The 23,485-nt window shown below is 41.0% G+C and overlaps 1 pseudogene; it reads right to left on the reverse strand.

The window, feature by feature from the left end:
• Window positions 1–10,373: 10,373 nt before the first annotated feature.
• LOC114631950 lies at window positions 10,374–11,341 on the reverse strand (annotated as a pseudogene).
• Window positions 11,342–23,485: the final 12,144 nt, after the last annotated feature.

Consider the following 23,485-nt stretch of genomic DNA (forward strand, 5'->3'; position numbering starts at 1 on the left):
CCCCCCCTTCTCCTGTGAGAGGGTGGAGCCCCAACCTGGATATTCTTCCACCCTGGCCCATCAAGTTTCTGCTGAGCTAGGCCCATCCTCTGCCACTGAGGCCAGACAAGGCAGCTCAGCTAGAAGAACATATCCCACACACAGGCAAAAGCTTTTGGAATAGCCACCACTCCAGCTGTTCAGTGCACACATAAAATCAAGCTGTACATCTGCTACATATGTGCCGAGGGGTGAAGCTGTGTCCTGCCCAAGGGTCTAGGTTAGTTGACTCTGTTGGTCTTCCGCTAAAGTTTCTATCTCCTTCAGGTCCATAATCCTTCACCCAACTCTCCATAAGAATCCCCAAGCCTCATCCTCTCTTTGACTGTGTATGAATAGCACAAATCGGACTATGTTAACTGTATATTTTTTTAAAGTCAGGATGTTGAAAATGGATGAGTTGACTGGGAGAAGTTGGGGCACAAGTAAGTAACAAATATGTTCAAAATATGTTATATAAAATTCTCATAAATTTATAAATATATTAAAATACTCAAACTAAAAGATGAACTAGGTATAAGTCTGATGACATATACCCATATGGAAATTTATTCCATATGCTTTAATAGATCCATCATGCTTTAATAAGATGAGCCAGTCATTTAAAATTTACTTAAGTACTAAGTATTCTTAGGTATAAACTTCCAAATGACTCTGAGTCATTTACTACAACTCAGTGTTTTCTGTAGCAAAATACAGCAGCTACTGTTGCAGTTGCCAAGAGACACTTGCTGACAGGAACCTGGTGTAGTTGTTCCTTGAGAGGTTCAGCCAACAACTGACCAATGCAGATATGGATGCTTGGAGCCTGTCGGACTCTGCTAGTGCCTAGGGATTGCAGGCGGGCGTGCTGGCGTGAGCAGAAGCGCCACAAGACCCAGAAGAGCAGCTGATGGAACAGCCGCAGGGTACTGAGGTCGGTGCCAGCTGGGGTCCACTCCAGGCTGGGCCCGCGGGGGCGGGCTGACAGACTCTGGGGTCAGGGGCATGGAAGGCGCTGGCCAAGCCGGCCCAGGGCCTTCGTCAGCCGGTGGGACAGCGGGGCTTGTGCTCCCCGGCAGCCTCTGGTCAGCCCGAAAACCCCAGAGGCGGGGTGGCAGCAGCAGCGATGAAGGAGAGCGCATCTGTGAACTAGGGCACAGCACGAGCACGCCTTCCAGTCGTGCAGAGCGGGGCCTCCGTCCCAGTCTCCAAAAGCGAGAGAGTGTTATTGGCTCTTTTAGTTCTCTCTTTCTGGGGGTAGCTCGTGAGAGCCCACGAAAGAAAAGTGTTTCAGCTCTCTCAGTTTGCTCTTCCCACTGAGAAGAGAGGATGGAGGAGAGTTGTCCTTTGAAATGCGCAACTGGCAAGGGATAACGAAAGCACTCTGACAGCAGGAGATCTTACACCACACAGCAGTAACCTCCGTTTACTTTTTAGCTCTGGGGTTATATATACAGTTTCTGGGGGAAGAACAGGTAACCTCTATTGGTTTGGCTTGAGGGCTTGGGGATGCCTTATTTGCATGGAGATGTTATCCTACATGGGAAGCGGAAGCTAAGAGGGCCATATGGCCTTGGAAATCTGAAGCAACCTCCCATCCTGCTGACCCTTTTCAGGCCGAGGTCTCCGGGGCTTCAAAGGTTTCTACCAAGCTTTCTAGCTTTCTCATAGCCTACTGCCCCACAGGAGCCAACCATCAGATTGAGCTTGGGGACCCCAGTGGGGTAGCTGGCAGAAAGACTGAAGGAGTGGAGAGGGAGATTGCAACCCCATAGGAAGAACAATGGTGGCTAGCCAGACCACCCAGTGCTCCCAGGGACTAGATCCCCAACAAAGGAGTGCACAGGGAGGGATCAATGACTCCAGATACATAGGTAGCAGAGCATGGCCTTATCTGACATCAGTTGGAGGGAATCCCTTGGTTCTTTGGAGGTTTGATACCTCAGCATAGGAGGATGCTGGAGCATGGGGTTGGGTGGAAGAGGGCAGGTGGGTGGGGGAGCATCCTCATAGAGACAAAAGAGAGGGAGGAGAAGGCACATGTGGGATAGGGGATTTATGGAATGGTAACTGGGAAGTGGGATATCATTTGAGATGTTGTTGGGCAAATCTCGCATCCAGGTTGTGCGGGGCGGCCCGGGCACACAGATGTCAGTGCGGCTGCATGGGCTCAAGCAGGAGCACAGCAAGAGCGGGTGGGGATGTCCCGGGGGAGCAGCGGGCAGCGGTGGTCCCGGGGCATGCTGTTCAGTCGTGCTGGATAGAGCTGACCACAGAGAGAAAGACTTCTCATCCCCCTGTCCTGCGAGCTGGTGCGCAGCAGCAGGGGATGTAGGACACGAGCTGGCATGGGCAGCTGCGTGGCTAGTTAGAGTCCCTCCCCCGCACTGCTTGGACAGGGGCGCGCGGGAGTCTTGACTTACATGAATCTGAAATTCACAAGACATGTGGAGATTTAAGATGTGTTGATTTATTAACAGATGGCGGGTTTGGGTGGTGTGGAGATTTCCCGAAAAATGTTGGAGTGGGTTTGCTTATATATTGGAAGCAGGGGAGAAGGGTGGGGCCAGGGAAATCTTGAGGCAGAGACTTGTTCCCTTGCCCTCTACTTGGGACATGGAGACCTCGTGGCAGGGCTCTGGGGGCATGGCTGAACACCCAGGATTTTACAGTCCCACATCCCACCCTTTATTCTTTCATAAAAAGGGGGGGCATCTCTGAAGGTGGAGTCATGTGACAGGTGACTCCCATGTGAGTCTCTCTGTGGGAGGGATTGTTGAGGGCTGAGAGAGTCAGATGTCTTGGGAAGGTCCGAAGCACCTACCAGCCCAGAGGGTGTCAGGGCTTCTAGGACCTTACTACCAGGCTTTCTGGCCTCCATAGCTCACTGCCCCACAATTCCCTCTCTTAGGAGAGGTGTCACCTGTGATGAAAATTTTGGATGAGGAAGTCAAAAGAAAACACCACACAGGCCAGGGGGTGTAGCATAACTAAACCTAGGGTAATGGGAATTGAGAGTTGGGGTTGGGAAAGCAAAGAGTCATTGAATCAATTATATACATATTGTACAATTTGAGAGTAATGACATCTGATTAATCTAAATAGACATTATGATTTCTTCACTAACACGTCACTTCAGCTATGTGACTTTGGCAAGAGTTCATCTGCAGCTGTTATCGAGTATCTCTGGGTCTTCAATCAGACGAGATGACTGGAAGGAGGCAGCTTGTCAGGTTTCAGTAGATGGCGCTGTCTCGGCATCAGCTCATCTCTGGAGTCTGTGGTCTGACCAGATGTAGGCAGGTTGTCTCTGTTGGATCTGTGGATATAATCACAGGGAAGCAGCATCTCCAGCAGGGAGATGTCTGAAAGGTGAGCATTGAATCACTCTGGGAAAGCCAAAGATGTTTGAGGAAATTGGATGGCTGAAGGAGAAAACATTGTGTTAATAATATCTGGGGTAATCATCCACAGTTTGTCTGTGAAGGAAAATTAGTTGTTAATTAAAAGCTGAAAGATGGTGATCAGCATGTTGATTTAACCTGTGGAGGTAAATTTAGATGACTTTCAAATCTTGAAGAAAAAAATTTTTTAAAGAGTTGAAGAAAGTGTTGGTCATATATCACGAGTATTACAGAGAAAAGGAAATATTAAAACAAAAGGCGAAAAATTTTTTGGTTCAAAAGTGCAAATGTTATTGTATGTATTCCTGTTTGGGAGAAAAGTATTAATGAAGGGCCTAAAAGCAGTGGTGGAGGGGGTCTGTTAGAAACCAAGGCATTCCTCCCTTTGTTTTACTTAGAGAAAAGAAAGGCTAACTTTGAAGAAAAGTTCAATGCGAGAAATATAGAAGTTTGATAACAGAGTCAGAAGGAGTAAAAGACTGTGCAAGACTGAGACATGGCAGCAGTTCTCAGTCAGAGGGCAAGGGGAAAACAGACAGCAGCAGTTTTTCTAGGCTCAGCCTGGAGTTTTTAGTTGTGAGAAAGAAACTGTAAGGTAAACAGAAGGGGGCAGATTGAGTCTCAGACCCTCTGCTATCAGGCAAGCCAGCTGGGCTATAGCAGGACACAAATGACCTAGAAGGTGAAGTAAGGAAGGGGGCAAGTAGGGAGCCAGTCCTCTTGCTACAGGCGAGTCAGCTGGGCTGTAACCAGCCGGCCGCAAATGGCGGAGGAGTGGGGGAAGTTTACACTAGGCTAGCAGGCAGAATTTGAAAAGCTAACCCCTGGGGGAGTGGCAAACCTCTTGGTAGGCAGAGCGCAGGAGATTTTGTGGGGGGAGAGGTAAAGAATGGTGATTAAGGGGTCTCCGCCATTTTGTAGGGAACACGTGGAGAGAGAAACTTAGTGTTTTTGAATTAGGCAGAAGTTAGATTGTAGTTAGCAATTAGAGAAAAGCGAGAAGGAGAGAGTGTGGGGGTGGAGGTGGATGGACAGAGATGTAACTCAGAGTTTTCGTAGGTGCCAGCGGGGAGAGCTTCTGAACTGGCTTTGTGTACATTGTCCACCACTAACCAGGAGGAGATGGTGTCTCGTGTGTCTTGGGAGCGCGCGGGCATGGAGTTGTCTACCTCTCTTGTCTGGAGCAGATGTCTCAGGGGGGCAGAAATCATCGTAGAAGCGGGCGCAGAAAGCTTGGTGTTTGGGCAGGAATGAACTAGTCAGATCTCAGCGGGTGTTTGTGTAAGGACTCCCGTATCTCTGCTCTGGCCCTAAACGCCACAGGGGGAGAGTGCAGCAGGGCAAAGATAGTGGAGACGCATGGCTGTGTGTCTGAACACACCAGCAAGTTGATTCAGCTTCTATTTCCAGGGTCTGTGGACACGCAGTAAAATAGAAGTGAAAGAGCATACGCAGGGCGTGCGCTGGGAAAACAGGAGTCTAGACGTTGTCCGGTTGGAAGTGAGTTTTTCATTCTTGGAGTTTGTGCCACGTTGGTCGCCAGATGTCAGGCACGGCTCACGCCTGGAGATCATGGGTGGGGGCGGCCCGGGGCTTGCTGTTCAGTCGCGCTGGACAGAGTCAACCACAGAGAGAAAGGCTTCTCATCCCCCTGTCCCGCGAGCTGGCATGCAGCAGTGGGAGACGCAGGACACTAGCTGGCGTGGGCAGCCACGCCGCTAGCTAGAGTCCCTCCCCCGCCCTGCGCGGACAGGGGTTTGTGGGAGTCTTGACTTACACGAATCCGAAATTCACAAGACATGTGGATATTTAAGATGTGTTGATTTATTAACAGACGGAGGGTTTGGGTGGTGTGGAGCTTTCCTGAAAAATGTTGGAGTGGGTTTGCTTATATATTGGAAGCAGGGAAGAAGGGCAGAGCCAGGGAAATCTTGAGGCAGAGACTTGGTCCCCAGCCCTCTACTTGGGACATGGAGACCTCGTGGCAGGGCTCTGGGTGCGTGGCTGAACACCCAGGATTTTACAGTCCCACAAGATGTAAATGAATTGAATGATTAATTTAAAAAATCAAAATAAAAAACAAGCAAAAAAACCCCAGAAATGCTATCTTTATATTTCTTTCAAAACAGAGCGTTAAATAAAGAGTTGGTATAAGAAATATTTGGATGCAATTCCAAGAAATGAGGAAATAAAACAAAAAAGAATACAAGAATACTCAATATTTGGGTGAGCAATGATGGCCACTATCATGGAGAATCTGGAATTAATATTATAGATCCTCCTAGAAAGTACATAATACTTTTCTTTAGAAGATAGAAGCAAAGGTCATTTTCTTGCTCATAGGTGATGAAATTTGGTCATTATGTTTTTAATTCCTCTGAGTTAACAGATCAAATTTGAGTATGGCTACCTCAAACAAAAGAGTATAACCTATGGCCAAGAGCAATATCATTTCCATTGATGAAGAATATTGGAAACACCTAAGTATAAGCGATTTCAATCTCTTGTTAAAATTAATTAAACATGGTGTGATACAGAATACCAATAATTATCTTTTATAAACTCTTAAGTTTCATTTTGATTCTTTCATTTCTTTAAATCTAAATGTATATTATCTAATATATTTTGCACAAAATCCCAAATGATGCAGTTGCAAAAAGATTGCAAGCTCTGAGGCTTGCCCAATATCTTTTCACCATTGTGAGAAGTTTTTGGATTTTGTTTTTGTTTTGTAACAAGGTTACACTTAAAAAGATATTCTAAGGAACAATAAAATGTGAAATTAAGCTGAAATCAAGGATATTCAAATTAGAATTATAAAAAGACTTCATTACACACTCACCAGATGAACTAAATTGAAAATCTTGACAGTATTAAGTATTAGCTGTGATGCAACCCTCATACATTGCTGATTAGTGGTTAAAGTAGTTTTACCACTTCCCAATAATGCATGGAAGTTTCTGATAAAACTACAATGCATAGACTCTATCATTGGTTTGTATAAAATTTTCTGAAAGTAGATGCCACACAAGCCATTTGAATTCAGTAATTTTAGATTTAAAAAGCAAGTCACAGTTGACTACTAAAAGACAAGAAAGTATGTTTTACTTTCTAAAACATAAGAGCAGTTTCTGTGGAAAGCATCCACCCAGGGTTAAGAGTAAAGTGAAATGACCTAGGGGATTTTAAAACAGCAAATTTCTACAATTCTGTAGAGAGAATGTGGCTACTGTAGGAACAAATCCACCTGCTATTTTGGTTGAAAATGGAAACCCATTGACCCTCTTGTGGGAGTCCTTACTGCTGAGCCACAAAAGTGCTTGCTATGTGAAAATCTCTGACAAATAGCATATCCTGTGTTGTTGGTGATAGTGCAGACAGAAACAAAGACAGAGACAGACAGAAAGACAGACAGACAGATGCATGCATGTTTACACACACACACACACACACAGAGAGAGAGAGAGAGAGAGAGAGAGAGAGAGACAGAGAGAGAGAGACAGAGAGAGAGAGAGAGACATAGACAGAGGCAGAGACAGAGACAGAGAGAGAGACAGAGAGACTGACTTAGTAGTAAAATCCTTTTATTATCAGAGCCCCACCCCATGCATGTTTCCTTCAATAAACCCTTTATCAGCTATGAAGTTGAAGCAAGCTGATAAAAGAGTATATTTTATAACTATAGTAGGCAGAGTACAGTTTCTGACTTATGAATAAAAGAAAAAAATGTAGTCTGAGGACTAAGAAGCACTAGTTTAAAAACTTATCTGTCATTTAACCCAATGCCTTGACTCCTACTAAAGGAAATAAGTCCTAATGTTCTACTAAAGACTTGCATATGAATGTATGTTATAATTTTATCATTGCAAAAATAATACAATATGTTAATGAATAAAAGCCAGTCAAAAGGAACATGATTAAACTACTTATTTAGAAATCAAAATTAATTAGATGTTATAACATGCCTAAATAGAAATTTGGACCATAAAGCACACATGCACTTTTTATAGTTTTTTTTAAAGAAGGCTAAGTTACAGTGATGTGGATGAAAACTGAGTAGTGGTGATGAGAACAAAATAGAATAACTAATACTGTAGGTCATAAGTAGACATTCCAGAAATGTCCTTGCTGAAGGCCAGGAATGCCTGAAGAGGTCTCTGGTTTCTGGTTCCTTGTTATCTCTTTCCCTACCTAGAAGATGTACATAGTGTTATGACCAAAATAGAGACGAGGCACCTGGTCATTTCATGAGTAGGCCAGCTATGACTACCATTCTCCTATTTCTTACCATAGTTTCAGTAATTTTAGATCTAAATGCAACTAGAGGCTTCTGATAGAAAAAGAATTAGACTCCCCCAGGAATAAGCTCCTTAACTGGTTACCCAACACAAATCAATCAGTCTTGAACCATATACAAACAATAAAAACAGGCTCAGTATGCTGTATCCAAATATTTGTACACACATTTGTACATATTATGTAATGATAATATTCAAATAAAAAGAGCTTATCAGTTTGAGGGTGGGGAAACATGGGGAACAGTGGGGGAGGGCTGGGTGGGAAGAAGAGAATTGGGAGGGGTTGGAGGGAAGAAAGAGGAGGAATAAGTAATATAATTCTTCTTTAACTAAAATGTATAAAAATAAATTAAAATGTAAAAAGAAAACAACAATAAGAAAATACCCAGTCTAGCAGCTCTATAGTATTCCATTTCCAAAGAATTACTCCAACTAAGCAGGAGCTCCATCTTTCCTCTGTCTCTTAAACCTATATATATTAATTCAAAATAATCTGAATAACTTCTGAAAACTCACCCTCAGTGGTCCCTGAATATCATTCTTCAAATATGTAAGACAAGCAGGGACATCACAGGAAACTCCACAGATTCAACTAACCTTGCTCTCATAGTGGGTCACTGAGAGTGAACTGACAATCAGGGAGCCTGCATGGGTCTAACCTAAGCCCTCTGTACATATATTGTAGTTGTGTAGCTTGCTGTTCTTTTGGGACTCCTAACAGTGGGAGCATGGGGTGTCTTTTACTCTTTTGTCAACTTTTGGGACCCTTTTCCACCTACTGTGTTGCCTTGTCCAGCCTTAATATGAGGGAAGGTGCCTAATCCTATTGCAACTTGATATGCCATGTTTGGTTGATATCCATGAGAGGCCTGCTCTTTTTATTTCAGGGAAGAAAGAGGAGTGGATGGGAAGTGAGGAGGGGCTGAAAGGAAAACTGTGGTTGGGATGTAATATATGAAATAATAAATTACTAAAAATATGTGAGACAAGAACCCAGATGCCATTGACATAGCAAAAGTTTGATATGACCCTGAGGATTCAACACCCTAACTCCCGAATTACAACCCAGCTGTGGAAAGACAGAAAGTCTCTACAAAATTTTTGGCCTGGCAATAAATATTTTATTTTTTTGCTTTATTCTTAAGATGACAAATAGGTTTCAAGTTTATTTCTTTTTTTGTTTGTTTACTACTTAAATACAAAGCTAAGCCACAAACAGGTACAACCAAGGCATCTTTTTCTCACAGTTACACCCTCCTGTCAGATCCTCCTCCAAGTCTGACCACTGACTGGGCTAGCAAAGGGTGTGGGGAAGACTTTCTTAGGTGGCACCATCATGAGGCTGGGAGATGGGGGTGTTGGGGACAAGGGTAGGTTCTTATACCTGGCTCCTGAACCCCAGCCCCCTGGACTGAAGGTGAATGGTTAGTCCTCCCCAGGGAGGGAGAAGAAAGCCACCTACTCTTGCTCTCACAGGTCAAAACTCAAGTATCATCTTGGTTCTCTGGCTACTAAGCCTTGCTGGCTGTCAGGTACCCTAGTGTCAAACACATCTGGCACCTGATGCTCACAGGGGTCCTAGACTGACAGCTAACAGGATCTTCATGGGATACCAGGGGTTCTGCCTTGACAGCAGGTAGAGAACTTCCTGCGCAGCAGAATTGGGGTTGGGGAGGGGATGTGGGCTTAGTTATTTCTGGTCCCACTACAAAACCGCACTTTTGATTAGAATAGAGTACCATCTCAAATATTCTCTACACAAACCAATCAACCAAGCCAAAAAGAAAAAAAACAGAAGAAAAGAAAAACGCATTCATTTCCCTCCTTCAAAACCTATATACATGTTAAGTTGTCTTCTGTGTTTTTTTTATTTTTTAAAAAATATTTTTTTTTATTATTTTTAAAAATAAATTCAGTGTTCACATTTCTATAAAGAATTAATGCAGTTTCAGGAGACCTGCCCTTTTCAGGCAGGAGAACAGTGCTTTTCCTGGCCCGCCTCTAGTCTTAGACTGCCCACCCTGATGCTTCAAGGTGCCTGGAAAAGCTGTAAGCCTTCGGAAGAGGTCTGTTCCTGGCCACGCCTCCGAGCCCCAGGCTCAGTAAACTTTGGAGAAAGCAGAGGGGGAAGACTAGCTTATTGTGAAACTTTTGCTAAAAAATATTCATACATGTCATTTGTCTGCCAGTCAGGATGCTGAGGAGAACAAGAGCTTGGAGACATCCATCCAGGCTGCACGTGGGGGTGGCAGCGCCCTCACACTGGCCTGGCCTTGGACATGGGGTGGGGTGGGGTGGGGGAGTCCTGGCCTTCCCGGCTTCTTAGTTCATGTTCAACTCCATTCTCTAAAACCTGTGCCGAGTATTACACCACGCGGGAAGCACAAACATTCAGGTTGTATGCAAAAAGGTACAAAAACAACTAGAATATAAAGGTTTTGGTAATATAAGGCCATCTGTTCAAGTCCACCTTGGAAACCTGTAACAGATATTTAAATACTACATAAAAAGGCATCTTTAATATACTTTTTAAAAAACATTTGAAGTAATTAGCTAAGAGTAAGTGTGTGTGTGTGTGTGTGTGTGTGTAAAAATTTCATTTCCCTTGGAGGGCACTTTGTCCTTTGAGGGAGGCAGGGAGGCCCTGTGGTCAGTGCTTCAGCCAGGGGTAGGTAGGCTTCAATGGACACCCTACTCCGGTCATCATAGTCGTACAGGAGCTCCTCGCCAGCTGAGAGGAGATGAGGTGAGGCACACCATCGATGTCATGCAGTTTGGTCTGGCAGTTCCCACACTTACTGTGATTGATGAGTCTCCCCAGGCGGTTCATTTCATGAGTGGCATCCACGCAGTAGGTTTTGCTCAGATACTGGAAATAGTACATGTAGCAGCCTGTGGAGGGGTTCCGTGCGTACTGAGCCTCTCGTTTCTTGGCATCGGTGATTTCAATGAGGTCCCCATGATATTCTACCACAAAGTCTTCCCGAGAGAACAGCTTGGTATCAATCACACCCCTGCCTTTGCCATCAATTAGATCAATCTTCATGCCTTCTCCCTTCCCGCTCTCAATCAGCTCATCTATTTTCTTCCTTTCTTCAGACTGAAGCTCAGCTTTGCTCTTCCTGGAGCTCCTCTATACAGGGTAGAAATCTGTGAGTTTTCTATTCTGCTGTGTTTTTCCTTGAGACTTTTTCCAAGGGGCCTGCTTGCCCTTGAGGGGCATTTTCAGGGCTTGCTTAGCAACTGCTACATTGGTAGAATCACATGATAGGGGTGGAGTTTTTGGAGGTTCTGCTGCTTCGGATTTTTGGTTTGGAAAAGGCGCCAGGGGACTTCTCCTGGTATCTTTGTTCTTCTGTTCATCTGACTTCACAGCGCTTCGGATAACATTCCTAGTGTTTCTTTTCTCTTCTTGATTCCTGTAGATTCCAGCTAATGGTTTCCCTGGGCATTTGACCTCGTGATGTGCAACCTAGTTCTCTTCTGAGAGCATATTCCAGAGCATCTGTTCGGACTCATGTAGGCATAGATCTTTGACTGCCCAGCAAACATGTTCTCCTGCAGCCTGACTAGGCCCATGGAGGCAAGGCCGGTGCCCTCACCCTTGCCGCGGCCTGGCCACCAGCTCTGCTGCCGCAGAATGATTAGAGGGGAGGGGAAGGAAACATGACTGGAACAAAAAATATACCACTATTCTCTGAAGACATGCTTGTTGAAGAATCCTCAAGTATCTAGCAGTTACCAAGGATGGTCTGCTAATAAACAGTTGGAAGATAACAAGTTCACTATAACAGTAAATACTGGCACTGACAATTATCAAACACCTGAAAGTAAACCTAGGAAATGGCTTGCATGGCACAGCAAAAATGCTGAAATTAGCATAGAATGGTGAGTCATACATGTAATCCTACCACTCAGAAAGGAACCTGAGGCAAGGTTTACATGAATTCAAGGCCAACTTGAATTAGAAGTTAAATTCCAGAACATCTTGAACTACAGTGTTATAGAATTTGTTTCAAAATTAAAATGAAACAAAATTTTATTTAAAGTTGTTAAAGAATCCGCAGAAAGAAAGACTGTAGTAACTTTATATGAATACTGATTACTAAGAGCTAGTATGTGTGAAAAATTAGACATGTCCTGAGATTGGGGAAGAAGGATGGACAGTTGAATGGGCAAAACATAGGGGATTTTCAAAGTGGTCAAATAGTGTTTTATGCTAATGGAATGGTATATATGTGGAGTTATGTATTCATCATGACTTTGTTCAAAATAAAGTCTATATACTATTGTAAATCATGGGCCTTAATTAACAGCAATTTATCATTAGTTCATTAGTTATAAAACATGAATCATTAATGAAAAATTAACAGGCAAAAATATGTTATGTTTGGGAAATCCTCTCTCTACTCTCTGGCAATTTTTCTGTAAAACTAAAATTATCCTCTTAGAAATATGTTATTTTTAAAAGTTAGATGAATGCTGTGTATATTGGCAATTTTTCAGTTATAAGCTATGTAATTTATACTTCAGTAAATTAAGTAGTTTAAAAATACTCTAACAATTAGAATGCAGAAAATCACAAATAATATGCTTGTTATTGAAGATACATTCTTTTCTCACCCAATACATCCTGATTATATTTTTCCCACTCTCTACTCCCCCAGAGCCTTCCCATCTACTCTTTCCTCCAGATCTACATCCTTTCTATCATTAGAAAAGAATAGGCTTCTAAGACTTAACAATCAAACATGACAAAATAAAATATAATAAGGTGAATAAAAACTAACATATTAAATTTGGGAATGGGATCCTAAAAAGAAGGAAAGGTCCTAAGAGTAAGCAGAAGAGTCAGAGACTCACTCTGTCAAGAGTCAGGAATCCCATGAAAGTACTAAGCTAATAGCTAGGATATATAAGGAGAGGACTAATGTGTATCATGTGCATACCATGTAGGTCCTGTGCTTGCTGCTTCAGTCTTAATGAGAATATATGCACCTTGCTTAATTGACCTGAAAGGCCTTGTTTTCCTGGTGTCCACCACCCCTCTGACTCCTCTATCTTTTCACATCCTTCTCCACTTAAAATTACAAATAATCCATTTTTTTTTCTTTATTCACTTTATATCCTAATCACTGCTCCCCTTCCTGTCTTCGCTCCCAAACTACCTCTTATCCGTCTCCCCCACTTCTCCTCTGAGAGAGTGGAACCCCCACTCCCCTAGTATCCCCTGACCTTGGCACATCAAGTATCTGTGGGCTAGGTAATTCCTCTCCCACTGAGGCCAGACAAGGCAGTCCAGCTAGAAGACCATATTCCACAGACAGGCAACAGCCTTTTGGATAGCCCCCACTCCAATTGCTCAAGATTCACATGAAGACCAAGCTCTACATCTGCTACATATGTGTAGGGAGGCCTAGATCCAGCCTGTGTATGTTCTTTGGTTGGTGGTTCAGACTCTGAGAGCCCCAAGGGTTCTGGTTACTTTACTCTGTTGGTCTTTCTCTGGAGTTCCTATCCCCTTTGGGGTCCACAATCCTTCCCTCAACTCTTCCATAAGAGTTTCCAACCAGCCAGGCAGTGGTGGTGCGAGCTTTTAATCCCAGCACTTGGGAGGCAGAGGCAGGCAGATTTCTGAGTTCAAGGCCAGCCTGGTCTACAGAGTGAGTTCCAGGACAGCCAGGACTACACAGAGAAACCCTGTCCCAGAAACAACAACAAAAAAAAGAGTTTCAATATTTGGCTGTAGGTATCTGAATTGTTTCAGCAAGCTCCTGGGTGGAGCCTCTCAGAAGACAGTAATGCTAGGCTCCTGTGTGCAAGCTCAACAAAGTATCGTTAATAGTTTTAGGGATTGGTGCTTGCCTATGAGATGAGACCCAAGTTGGACCAGTTATTGGTTGGTTGTTTTCTATGTCTCTGCTCCATCTTTGCCCCTGAATTTCTTGTAGACAAGACAAATTTTGAGTCAAAAGTTTTGTAGATAGGTTGGTGTCCTTATTCCTCTGCTAGAAGTCTTGTTTGGTTACAGGAGGTGGCCTTTTCAGAATTTTTAGTAATTTATAGCATCTAAAAGTAGTATTATCCATCCATGCAGATAGCCTCTCTTCCAACTTTACTTACTTAAAATTATAATTTTGTTTATATTTGATTAATCATTTCATTAGTTTACATTTCAAATGATAACTCCTCTTCCCAGTTACCCTTCCACAAACTCCTATCCCATCCCCCCTTTCTCTCCTCCCCTTTGCCTCTAAAAGGGTGCTTCTCCACCCACTCACCCACTCCTGTCTTACTGCTCTAGCATGCCCCTATGCTGAGGCATCAAACCTCCACAGGACAAAGTGCCTCCCCTCCAATTGGTGTCAGACAAGGCCATCCTATGTTACATGTATATCTGGAACCGTGGCTCCCTCCATGTATATACTCTTTGGTTAGTGGCTTACTCCCTGGGAGCTCCAGGTGGTCCAGTTAGTTCTTCATGTGGGGTTGAAATTCCTTTCAGCTCCTTCAGTCATTCCCCTAGCTTTTCCATTGGGGTCCACGGGCTCAGTCTAATGGTTTGCAGTGAGTATCTGCATCTGTATTGGTCAGGTGCTGGTAGAACCTCTCAGAGAACAGCCATACATGGCTCCTGTAGGCAAGCACTTCTTGGTATAAACAATAGTGTGAGAATTTGGTGTCTGCAGATGGAATGGATCCCTAGGTGGGACAGTCTCTTGATGGCAGGAGGTAGAGGGACAGAGGGACCTGGGAGGGAGAGAGGAGCAGGAGGGAAAGGTGGGGCAGGATCAGATATTGGACAGGACAGGAGAGAAGTACAGAGGGTCAGGAAATTGAACAGAAACATGTAGCAGTGAAGGAAGGGGAACTGGGGATAGCCATTACAAAGTCCCAGACTCCAGGGAAGCAAGAGGTTCCTAGGACCCTAAGGTGATGACTAGCTGGAATACCCAACAAAGGGAAGATACAACCTGTAAAGACCATCTCCAGTAGATAGGCATGACCTCCGCATGAGAGATGGGGACACCCACAGAGCTCAAAAATTTTAACCCAGAAATGTTCCCACCTAAAGGTAAGACAGGGACAAAAACGGAACAGAGACTGAAGGAAAATTATAATATTAATTGGGTTAGTAGGTTTTCATTTTTTTCATACACCCTTCATTTTAGTCCAAAATTTAGTTCCTGCCTCATTTCTCTGCATCTTCTTTTATTTTCTCTCCTGCTTAAAAATTTGTGTCAATATTATTCCTTTTCTCTTCTTTCATTTTATTTGTGTTGCATTATTTCTCTCTCTTAAAACATACTTAAATATCTCTTAAAATATGGAGATCTTGTCCTCTTGCTAGTTTCTTTGCTTGCATTCTGTGTTAAAGATGTGTAATTAAAGACTCGAAGCTAGTATCCACATATCAGAGAGAACATGCATCATTTCTATTTCTGGATCTGGGTTACCAGAGTCAGAACATTTTATTCTAGTTTCTTTGATTTCTCTTCAAATTTCAATTTCATTTCATTTTAATATATGATCTACAAAGGCTTCTGTTCTGTACAAGTTGTAAATCAAGAAATTTTCAGCAACATAATTCATCAGATTATCTTCTGAACTTATATATTGTATTTATTTATATGAGCTGCTTAGGATCATGGTAGATCAAAAATAAAGTATTTTCATATGGTAAGGAATTTAATAGCTTAACCTTTTAGTTCATTTTTTTAAAATATACCAATATACCAAGTGACAGATTCATTGTGCTGATGACTATAGATTACAAGATATGGCTTTATTTATTTATTTATTTATTTATTGTTACAATTTATTATTATTTACTACTTTTAGGACAATAACGTAAAGTGAACCTTGATCCTGGAATTGGCAATAATTAGAAATTCTGAATTAAGTGAAACCTATAAATAAGATAAATTCACGGTTAATGTCAAGAAAAAATGCCCACCAGAAATATAGAATCAAAACAGGAAATTTTATGGATACTGTATAAAATTTGATGAACACTTACTTTGCTTTGTGATATTGCAAAGAATATAAACAGCAGTATTTGTAGTTTTCTGTATTTTCTCAGATATTTAATGTATAATTTCATCAAGTTGGCCTGGAATTCATCAAGGTCTGCATGAATCTGCCTCCAAATGTGCAATGAAAAGCATGTTCCATAACATGAGACTACAGCATGATTGTCTTGAATGTTCTCTTATTTAAGAAAATATACCTTAATAAACTAAAAGAAGATATATTAGCTTCAAAAAAGCTTATTTGTTTCTACTCAATTTTAGCCATTTCTTTATGATCTCCATGACCTTAAGTGCTCATCTGAATCTATTTCACAATTGGCTAATATACATTGAATGCAGAGGTTATTCAAGTTCGACATGACATGTCAAAATAAGATGCTCGAAAGTTGCACAATGTCATAAGGACATGTAGTTTACTATGTATAAAAATTACTTTGCATAAATTCTGTGCCTTGGTGAAATACAAATGGTTTTTGTATGCATGCTTAATTTGGTTTGGCTTCCTCCCAGTAGGAAAAAACAAACAACTTTTACATTCTATCAAGTTCTAGAGTCAAAGTTTATTTCAGTTCCATTATCTTCCACACAGTTTTAGGTGATTGACTCTGTGTGTAAGAACAGCTGCCTCAAACCAGTATCTTGTCACCAAATACTGCTGCTTTATACAATGCAGGTACTCTTTTACTCTTTCTTGTTTGACTCCCAATAGATCCACCAACTTCTAAAATATCAAATAAAGACTCTACTTTTTTAAACACACTATAACAGAAATACCTGCCAAAATCCTGCAAGGGCATTCCTTTATGTTTCTGAAACTCTCTTCCCCCAACCTCACTCCTTTCTGGACCTACTTGTTGGTAAGGGAAAGACTTTTGCTACATTCTGAAAAATGCTACAGACAAGTTCCCATTTGGAGAAATGATAGACTGCTCACAAGAGCTAGGTAGATAAATTTTATGCATATTCTCTAGCAGAAAACAAGATGTTCATGAGTCAAGGTCTAGCAGTTATCTTGATTATAGGCTCATAATACACTCTGTTCCAGAACTACATCTAATTCACTAATTTCAGAAACCATGGTACAATAAATGTTTGTTGCTTAGGCTGTTAATCTCTAAATTTGTGGAAATACATTGCAGAAATAAAAATGACAAATTAAATACTAAATTTTGGAGATTTATTACTAAAAAAATAAATGATAAACTATCTAAGTATAGTTATGAGACTAGGATGTAAATATAAAATTATAACATATCTGAAATCATAGAATTCTGCCACAGTTTTTATTTTCTATTTTTAATTTTCTAGTCCTGGTCCATTTCTCATTTGTAATACAAGGTCTTATAATATTCCAGGCTGTCCTCAAAGAGGTTATGGAGCCAGAGATGACCCTGAGTTTCATGATCATTCTGCCTGCACTTCCCAATGCTGGATTTATAGGAAGGCACTACCCAAGCCAGGCTTTTACATTTTCTAAACATATTATTTTTAGAAATGATAAATGGAATCTAGTTGATGAAGTTTGTTTAAAAATAATTATTTTTTATTTTTTATTGGATATTTTATTTACATTTCAGATGTTATCCTCTTTCCCCATCCCCCCCACCCAGAAACCCCCTATCCTATTCCCTCTCCTCCTGCTTCTATGAGGATGTGCCCCCACCCACTTGCTAACTTCCACCTCCCTGCCCTCAAATTCCCCCACACTGGGACATTCAGCCTTCACTGGACCAAAGACTTCCTCTTCCACCTGTGCCTGATAAGGCCATTCTCCCCTACATATACAACTGAAGTCATTGGTCCCCCTCTATGTGCTCCCAGGCTAGTGGTTTAGACCCTGGGAGCTATGGTTGGTTGGTGTTGTTGCTCTCCCCATGGAGCCACAAGCCCCTTCAGCTCCTTCAATCTTCTCTCTCACTCCTCCGTTTGGAACCCCATGATCAGCTCAATGGTTAGCTGTGAGCATCCACCTCTCTGTATGTCAGGCTCTGGCAGACCTCCAAGCAGACAGCTATATCAGGCTCCTGTCAGCATGCACTTCCTGGCATCCACATAAGCATCTGCCTTTGGTGACTGTACACGGGATGTACCCAAGTGGAACAGTCTCTGGACAGCCCATCCTTAAGTTTCTGTCCCACACTTTGTCTCCATATTTGCTCTCATGAGTATTTTGTTACTCCTTCTAAGAAGGACCAAAGCACTTACACTTTGGTCTTCCTTCTTCATGAGCTTCATGTGGTCTCTGAGTTATGTCTTGGGTATTTCGAGCTTTGGGGCTAATATCCACTTATTAGTGAGTGCATACCATGTGTGTTCTTTTGTAATTGGGTTACCTCACTCAGGATGATATTTTCTAGTTCCATCCATTTGCCTAAGAATTTCTCGAATTTATTGTTTTTAATAGCTGAGTAGTACTCCATTGTGTAAATGTACCACATTTTGTGTATCCTTTCCTCTGTTGAAGGCCATCTGGGTTCTTTCCAGCTTCTGGCTATTATAAATAAGGCTTCTATGAACATAGTGGAGCATATGTCCTTGTTATATGTTGGAACATCTTCTGGGTATATGTCCAGGAGTGGTATATCTGGGTCCTCAGGTAATGTTATGTCCAATTTTCTGAGGAACCACCAGACTGATTTCCAGAGTGGTTGTATCAGCTTGGAGTCCTACCAACAATGGAGGAAATAATTATTTAACTAGTTCAGATGTAAACAAAACAAAGGAGATTGAAACATAAAATAGGCTGCAAGAGTGCTACCTGAGTTCAAAATGCTTACAAAACCATGCAAAATTTTTAGCATTCTTACTTTTGTTTTATTATACCACATTTTAGTTGCATAAACTTAACTAAAACAGAATAATGAGTATTCTACTCTTTGTAACATAAATATTTACTTTTTAGGCTCTATTAAGGATTAGTAGAATCCAACAGACAGTGCAATTTCTTCTTATCCTTAAATGTATTCAGCTTTTTAAACCTAACACAAATATAATAGAAATCAAAAAGAAGAAAGAAGTTAAATTAACATATTACATCAAAAGTTTCACTTAAATGAAATAAGAATACACTATATTATATTAATTATCATGACATTAATTAATTTCTCTAGGATTTTTGGAAGAAATAGTTAAAGGGAGCACAGCTTCAAATATTTAAAATAAAATAAAGTCAGTTATGCCTTAGAAGAAATTTGTTTTCCTTTGGATAGTTACACTGGCTGCAATCCCTCTCAAATCTTAACATATTCTTTTTCTACTATCTGCCTAAAATGTGGAGTATGTCTAAAGATTTATGCTATTTTAAGTCCATATAAAGAATATTATAAACAATAAAAGATGCTACAATTTCTAATAGAAAACTGCTACAGATGATAAACACATACAGCAAAGTCCTGAATACAGATGTATACTAGTTGTGTCATGGACCACATTGGAGGAAATGTCTCCATCAGATTAATTTATAGGTATGTATGTGGAGTATTTTCTTGATTAATTGGTGTGGAAGAGCCCAACATTGGTAAGTGGTCCTGGACAGTATAAGAAAATAGACTGCAAAAGATAAGGAGAGCATGCAGGTAAGCAATATTCTACAATGGAGACTATCTCCAGGTTTGTTTTCCTCAGTGATAGACTGCAGCCTGTATGATGAAGTAAGTTCATTCCTTCTCACATATTTTTGACCATGGCTTTTTATTACAGCAATAGGAAAATAAACTAAAACAACATCTGACAGAAGATAAGTGTGAAAAATACACAAAGAACTAAAAAATGAATCTAATAAACAAATAGTATGAAAATAAAAACCTAATTAAAATTGAGGCATGAAATTAATCAGAGACTTCTCAGAAGAAGTAAAAACTGGATGAGAAATATTTTAATGTTCAAATTTCCTAGTCATTTGGGAATTGGAAAGAAAGGTAACTTTGAGGTTCCAACTTACTTATTTCAAATGGCTAAGTATTTTTTTAAAAGATGAAAAATGCTGGCATGTATATGGAGAAAGAATAAAAGTTATCAAATGTTGATGGGAGTGCAAACTGGTATGGTCACTATGGGTGTCAATGTGGGTGTTTGTCAAAACGCTAGAAATATATCTACAATATGATGCAGCTATACCACTCATGAGAGCATTCCAAAAGGATATTTTATCTTACAATGTGTTTGGGCATGAGTGATTATTTTTATCTCAGTTTGTGTAAATTTGAAGTCTCTGCCCTTGTAGTCAGAATTAGCTTCCATGGACAGTTTTAAAAGAATGGGCACTATGTTAAGCTTGTGCTGGTTGTAGCATTTTTCTAAAATTTGCTACATGCTATATTGGTATGTCGCCTACAGCTTTGATTTTCACTGTAAGAGAATATAACAGAGGGTTGAGAAAATCAGTTTCTGGAATAGCCTCTTATAGCATACAGGAAATTAGTAACAGTTTGTGACAGAAAACAACACCTAGTAGAATGAGTAGTACTATGAGTCTAAAGCACAGATTCAAGGATGTCTGTGTTCCTTGTCTATTCATACTATCAGTTTGTTTCTCTGTTCTGCTCAGAAGTGGCACACTCAGGAATTTCAGACTTCTCTTTTTAAATTATATGTCCCTATGTAAGAAAATACCCTGGGTGCCTTCATATGACATTTATAATCTTACTGTTCCTATGGAATGGGAATCCAGGGAAATCTTAGCTAAGTGTGGTAAACTAAAGGACACTTAAAAATCTGCAGATTCAGCTAGGGCTGTGGACACCACACGGCGTGAATAGGAAAAGATCTTTTCAGTCTCATTCATACAGATGTTGTAAGGCATCAGTTTCTCACTGTCTCTTGCCCCCAGGCTCCCCTGGTTATGTCCCTGCTCTTTGGATTTCTTTATTACGAAGTTCACAAAATGACAACTGGTTACAGAAAAACAAGAATCAGCAAGAGAGCACAAATCAGACAGAAGGCAGAGTCCTTTGTAAACTAATTTTAGATGTAATAGCCTATCACATTTGGCTAGCTCAAATCAAGTTTCAAGGCACAGATTATACATCCACTCAACACATTAGATTAATAGTGGCTACAGGAAGCAGAAATCATTAGTGGCTATCTGAGTTGTCTATCACTTCTCTTTTGGTGATATCAAAGACTATTTCTTCACTTCTAAGTAAAATGTTTGGAAATCACATGCAATTATAGTTGAAAAGCTATGTTTAGAACACCTTGATTTACTTACATAAATCATCTGATCTAAATCTGAACTTCTTACATTTTCTTAGATACTGGAAAGTATTTGAAGCATGTGAAATTCAAAGTGCTCAAAATCTTATTTATTTTCAGAGTTTTAATTTTGGCTTTCAGAATAAAATTCACTGAAGTTATAAACTAGATTTTATTACTCTTCCCATTTTTTGTCATCTGTAGTTATGTATTTTCTATGGGCCCAATATAAGTTTTCTATCTTTTTTTTTGTACTGAGCTTATGCTATTATTAATTCCTTTTCTCATTCCTTTTCTTTCCTGGATTTTTCAGTATATTTCTATGCTTTTACTTATGTGACTTAAAATGCATGCTTAGCTAATTAACCTGTGTCTTAAAAAGAAAATATTCAACTTGCTAACAACAGTCCTTGTAATTTCATGATAGATCAAAAATCAATAAAAATGTTACTGAATACATCAGAAGTTCCTTTTAATTTCTTTTAAACAGCAAACCTCCTTCCTTCAAAAAGGTGTATGTTACTAGGCAGAGCAGAGTAACATTAACCTGGCATTCATTTTCTTCAGTAGTAAGGTAAATATTTCTGAGAATAAACCTTTGATTTATTAACTGTATGCTTTCTAACCTGGCTAGTGTAGACAGATGCTAATTATGAAACAGTACACTTGGGCATCATTTGAGGTGGTTTTCTCATGGCTTTAGGTAGTTTCTTGTCCTTTAAGTAATCTAAGAATAAATATTCTATGGGGCAGTGAGGGATCCAAGATAAGATCTTCTGGATTTTTTCCCCCTAGTTAGAAACATTTAAAAAAAAATATTATACACCTCTGTTTGGCTGTAGTGTGTGAGTGGGTGTAGGTCATGTGGGTTGAGTTATGGGTCCCGTGTCTGCCGACTCCAAGAGGCTAGTGCCATGGCTCAGAAGCCACAGGCACAGAAATTTGACTTTCACACCACGCTGGTGCTGGATGGATGTCAGGCTGTGAGAAGCCACAGGACTCCACTCCAGGGATGAGGGAACACAGTCTGGGGTCCTGTGGGGGCCAGAGCTCTTGAGTTGGGGATCCCTGGGCCGTGGCTGGGAACCAACTGGTTCTCTGGCCCTTGGGCTCTCAGGCACCTCTGAGAAGCCGCTTTGGTGGCCAAGATGGGGTCAAGATGGGGGTATATGGGCTGGATTGACCTGCAGCCATAGGGGGGAGGGGAAGATACTCTGGCTGTATTCAGCAGGGGTGAGACTCTTGGTCACAGTGACTCACTTGGCTGGGTCACAGTTGGCTTGACTTGGTGGCCTCCATGGCTGGAAGTGTAGATATGTTGTAGGTGGGAGATTAGACTGCGGCTCTCTATTTGAAGATCTTCTCCACAGATCCCCACAGTAGGTCCCAAAGAAGAGAGATAGTCCATGGTCGTAAGATATGGTCTTAAGATATTTATTGTCATGGCAGAAAATGGGTGAAGCTTAACCCTCTATTCTCAGGGCAGGTCTGAGGTTAAATACCTTTTGCAAGGAGGAGGGTCTGGGAAGGAATGCTTAATTGGCTACATGTTCTGGCCTTTAGGTATCTCATTAGTATAGAGATCTGTCTTGAGGCTCTGTGCCCTGTATTCACACCCTCTCCCTGTGCTACATGACCAATGGCCACAAACCTCTTTGTGGGAGGGGCTGTAGCTGTGTGAAAGGAGCCAGGGGCCCAGGAGCAAGGTTGAACTCCTACCATCCCTGAGGGTCTCTGGGATTCAAAGCCTGTGATCGACCAGGTACTCAGCTGCCTCTCATAGGCCACTGCCCAACACACTTCATTATAAAAAAAAAATTCCAGACCCAAATTCTCTGGTCACTATATCCTCTGGAGCATGCAAAACTTCCCTGAGCAGCCTGTTATTCTATGGGAATTTCCAGACCTCCATTCTCCTACCATCTGTCTGCCCATCTTTATCAAACCTGCAAATCCTGAAATATACACACCTGTGGATCCTGAAACATACCTATTGGCTGATCCAAAACGACACAGCCCAAAGATACTCATCAGAGGCCTGCTACACCAAGATCATTGAAGTTAACTTCCTCCCCATTCCACAATACCTACTACAAAAGGAACATCTAGGAATCAAAGTCACACAAATGGTTAAAGGCGCTCAAAAGAACACAGTCAACAAAATCCAGGACAATATGACAACTTCAGAGTGTAGCTACCCTACTACAGCAAGCTGTAGATATCCTAGCACAAGAAAATGATTTAAATCCAACCTTATAAGGATGATAGAGGTATTTAGAAATGAAATAAATAAATGCTTTAAAGAAGTACAGACGTTTGGAATGTAAATAAATAAAATAATCATAAAATATGTAGACTGTAATAAACAGAATTAAAAGAAAAGAAATACAGGAAAATAAAATAAAAATGGTAGAGATCTTTAAAAAGGAAACAAATAAATTCCTTAGAGATGTACAAGGAAATACAATTAACCAAGTGAAGGAAATAAAACTGTGCAAGACCTGAAAGTGGAAATATAAGCAATAAAGAAAACACA

Source organism: Grammomys surdaster, unplaced genomic scaffold (genome assembly GCF_004785775.1).
Source record: "Grammomys surdaster isolate TR1022 unplaced genomic scaffold, NIH_TR_1.0 369, whole genome shotgun sequence".
Taxonomy (NCBI): domain Eukaryota; kingdom Metazoa; phylum Chordata; class Mammalia; order Rodentia; family Muridae; genus Grammomys; species Grammomys surdaster.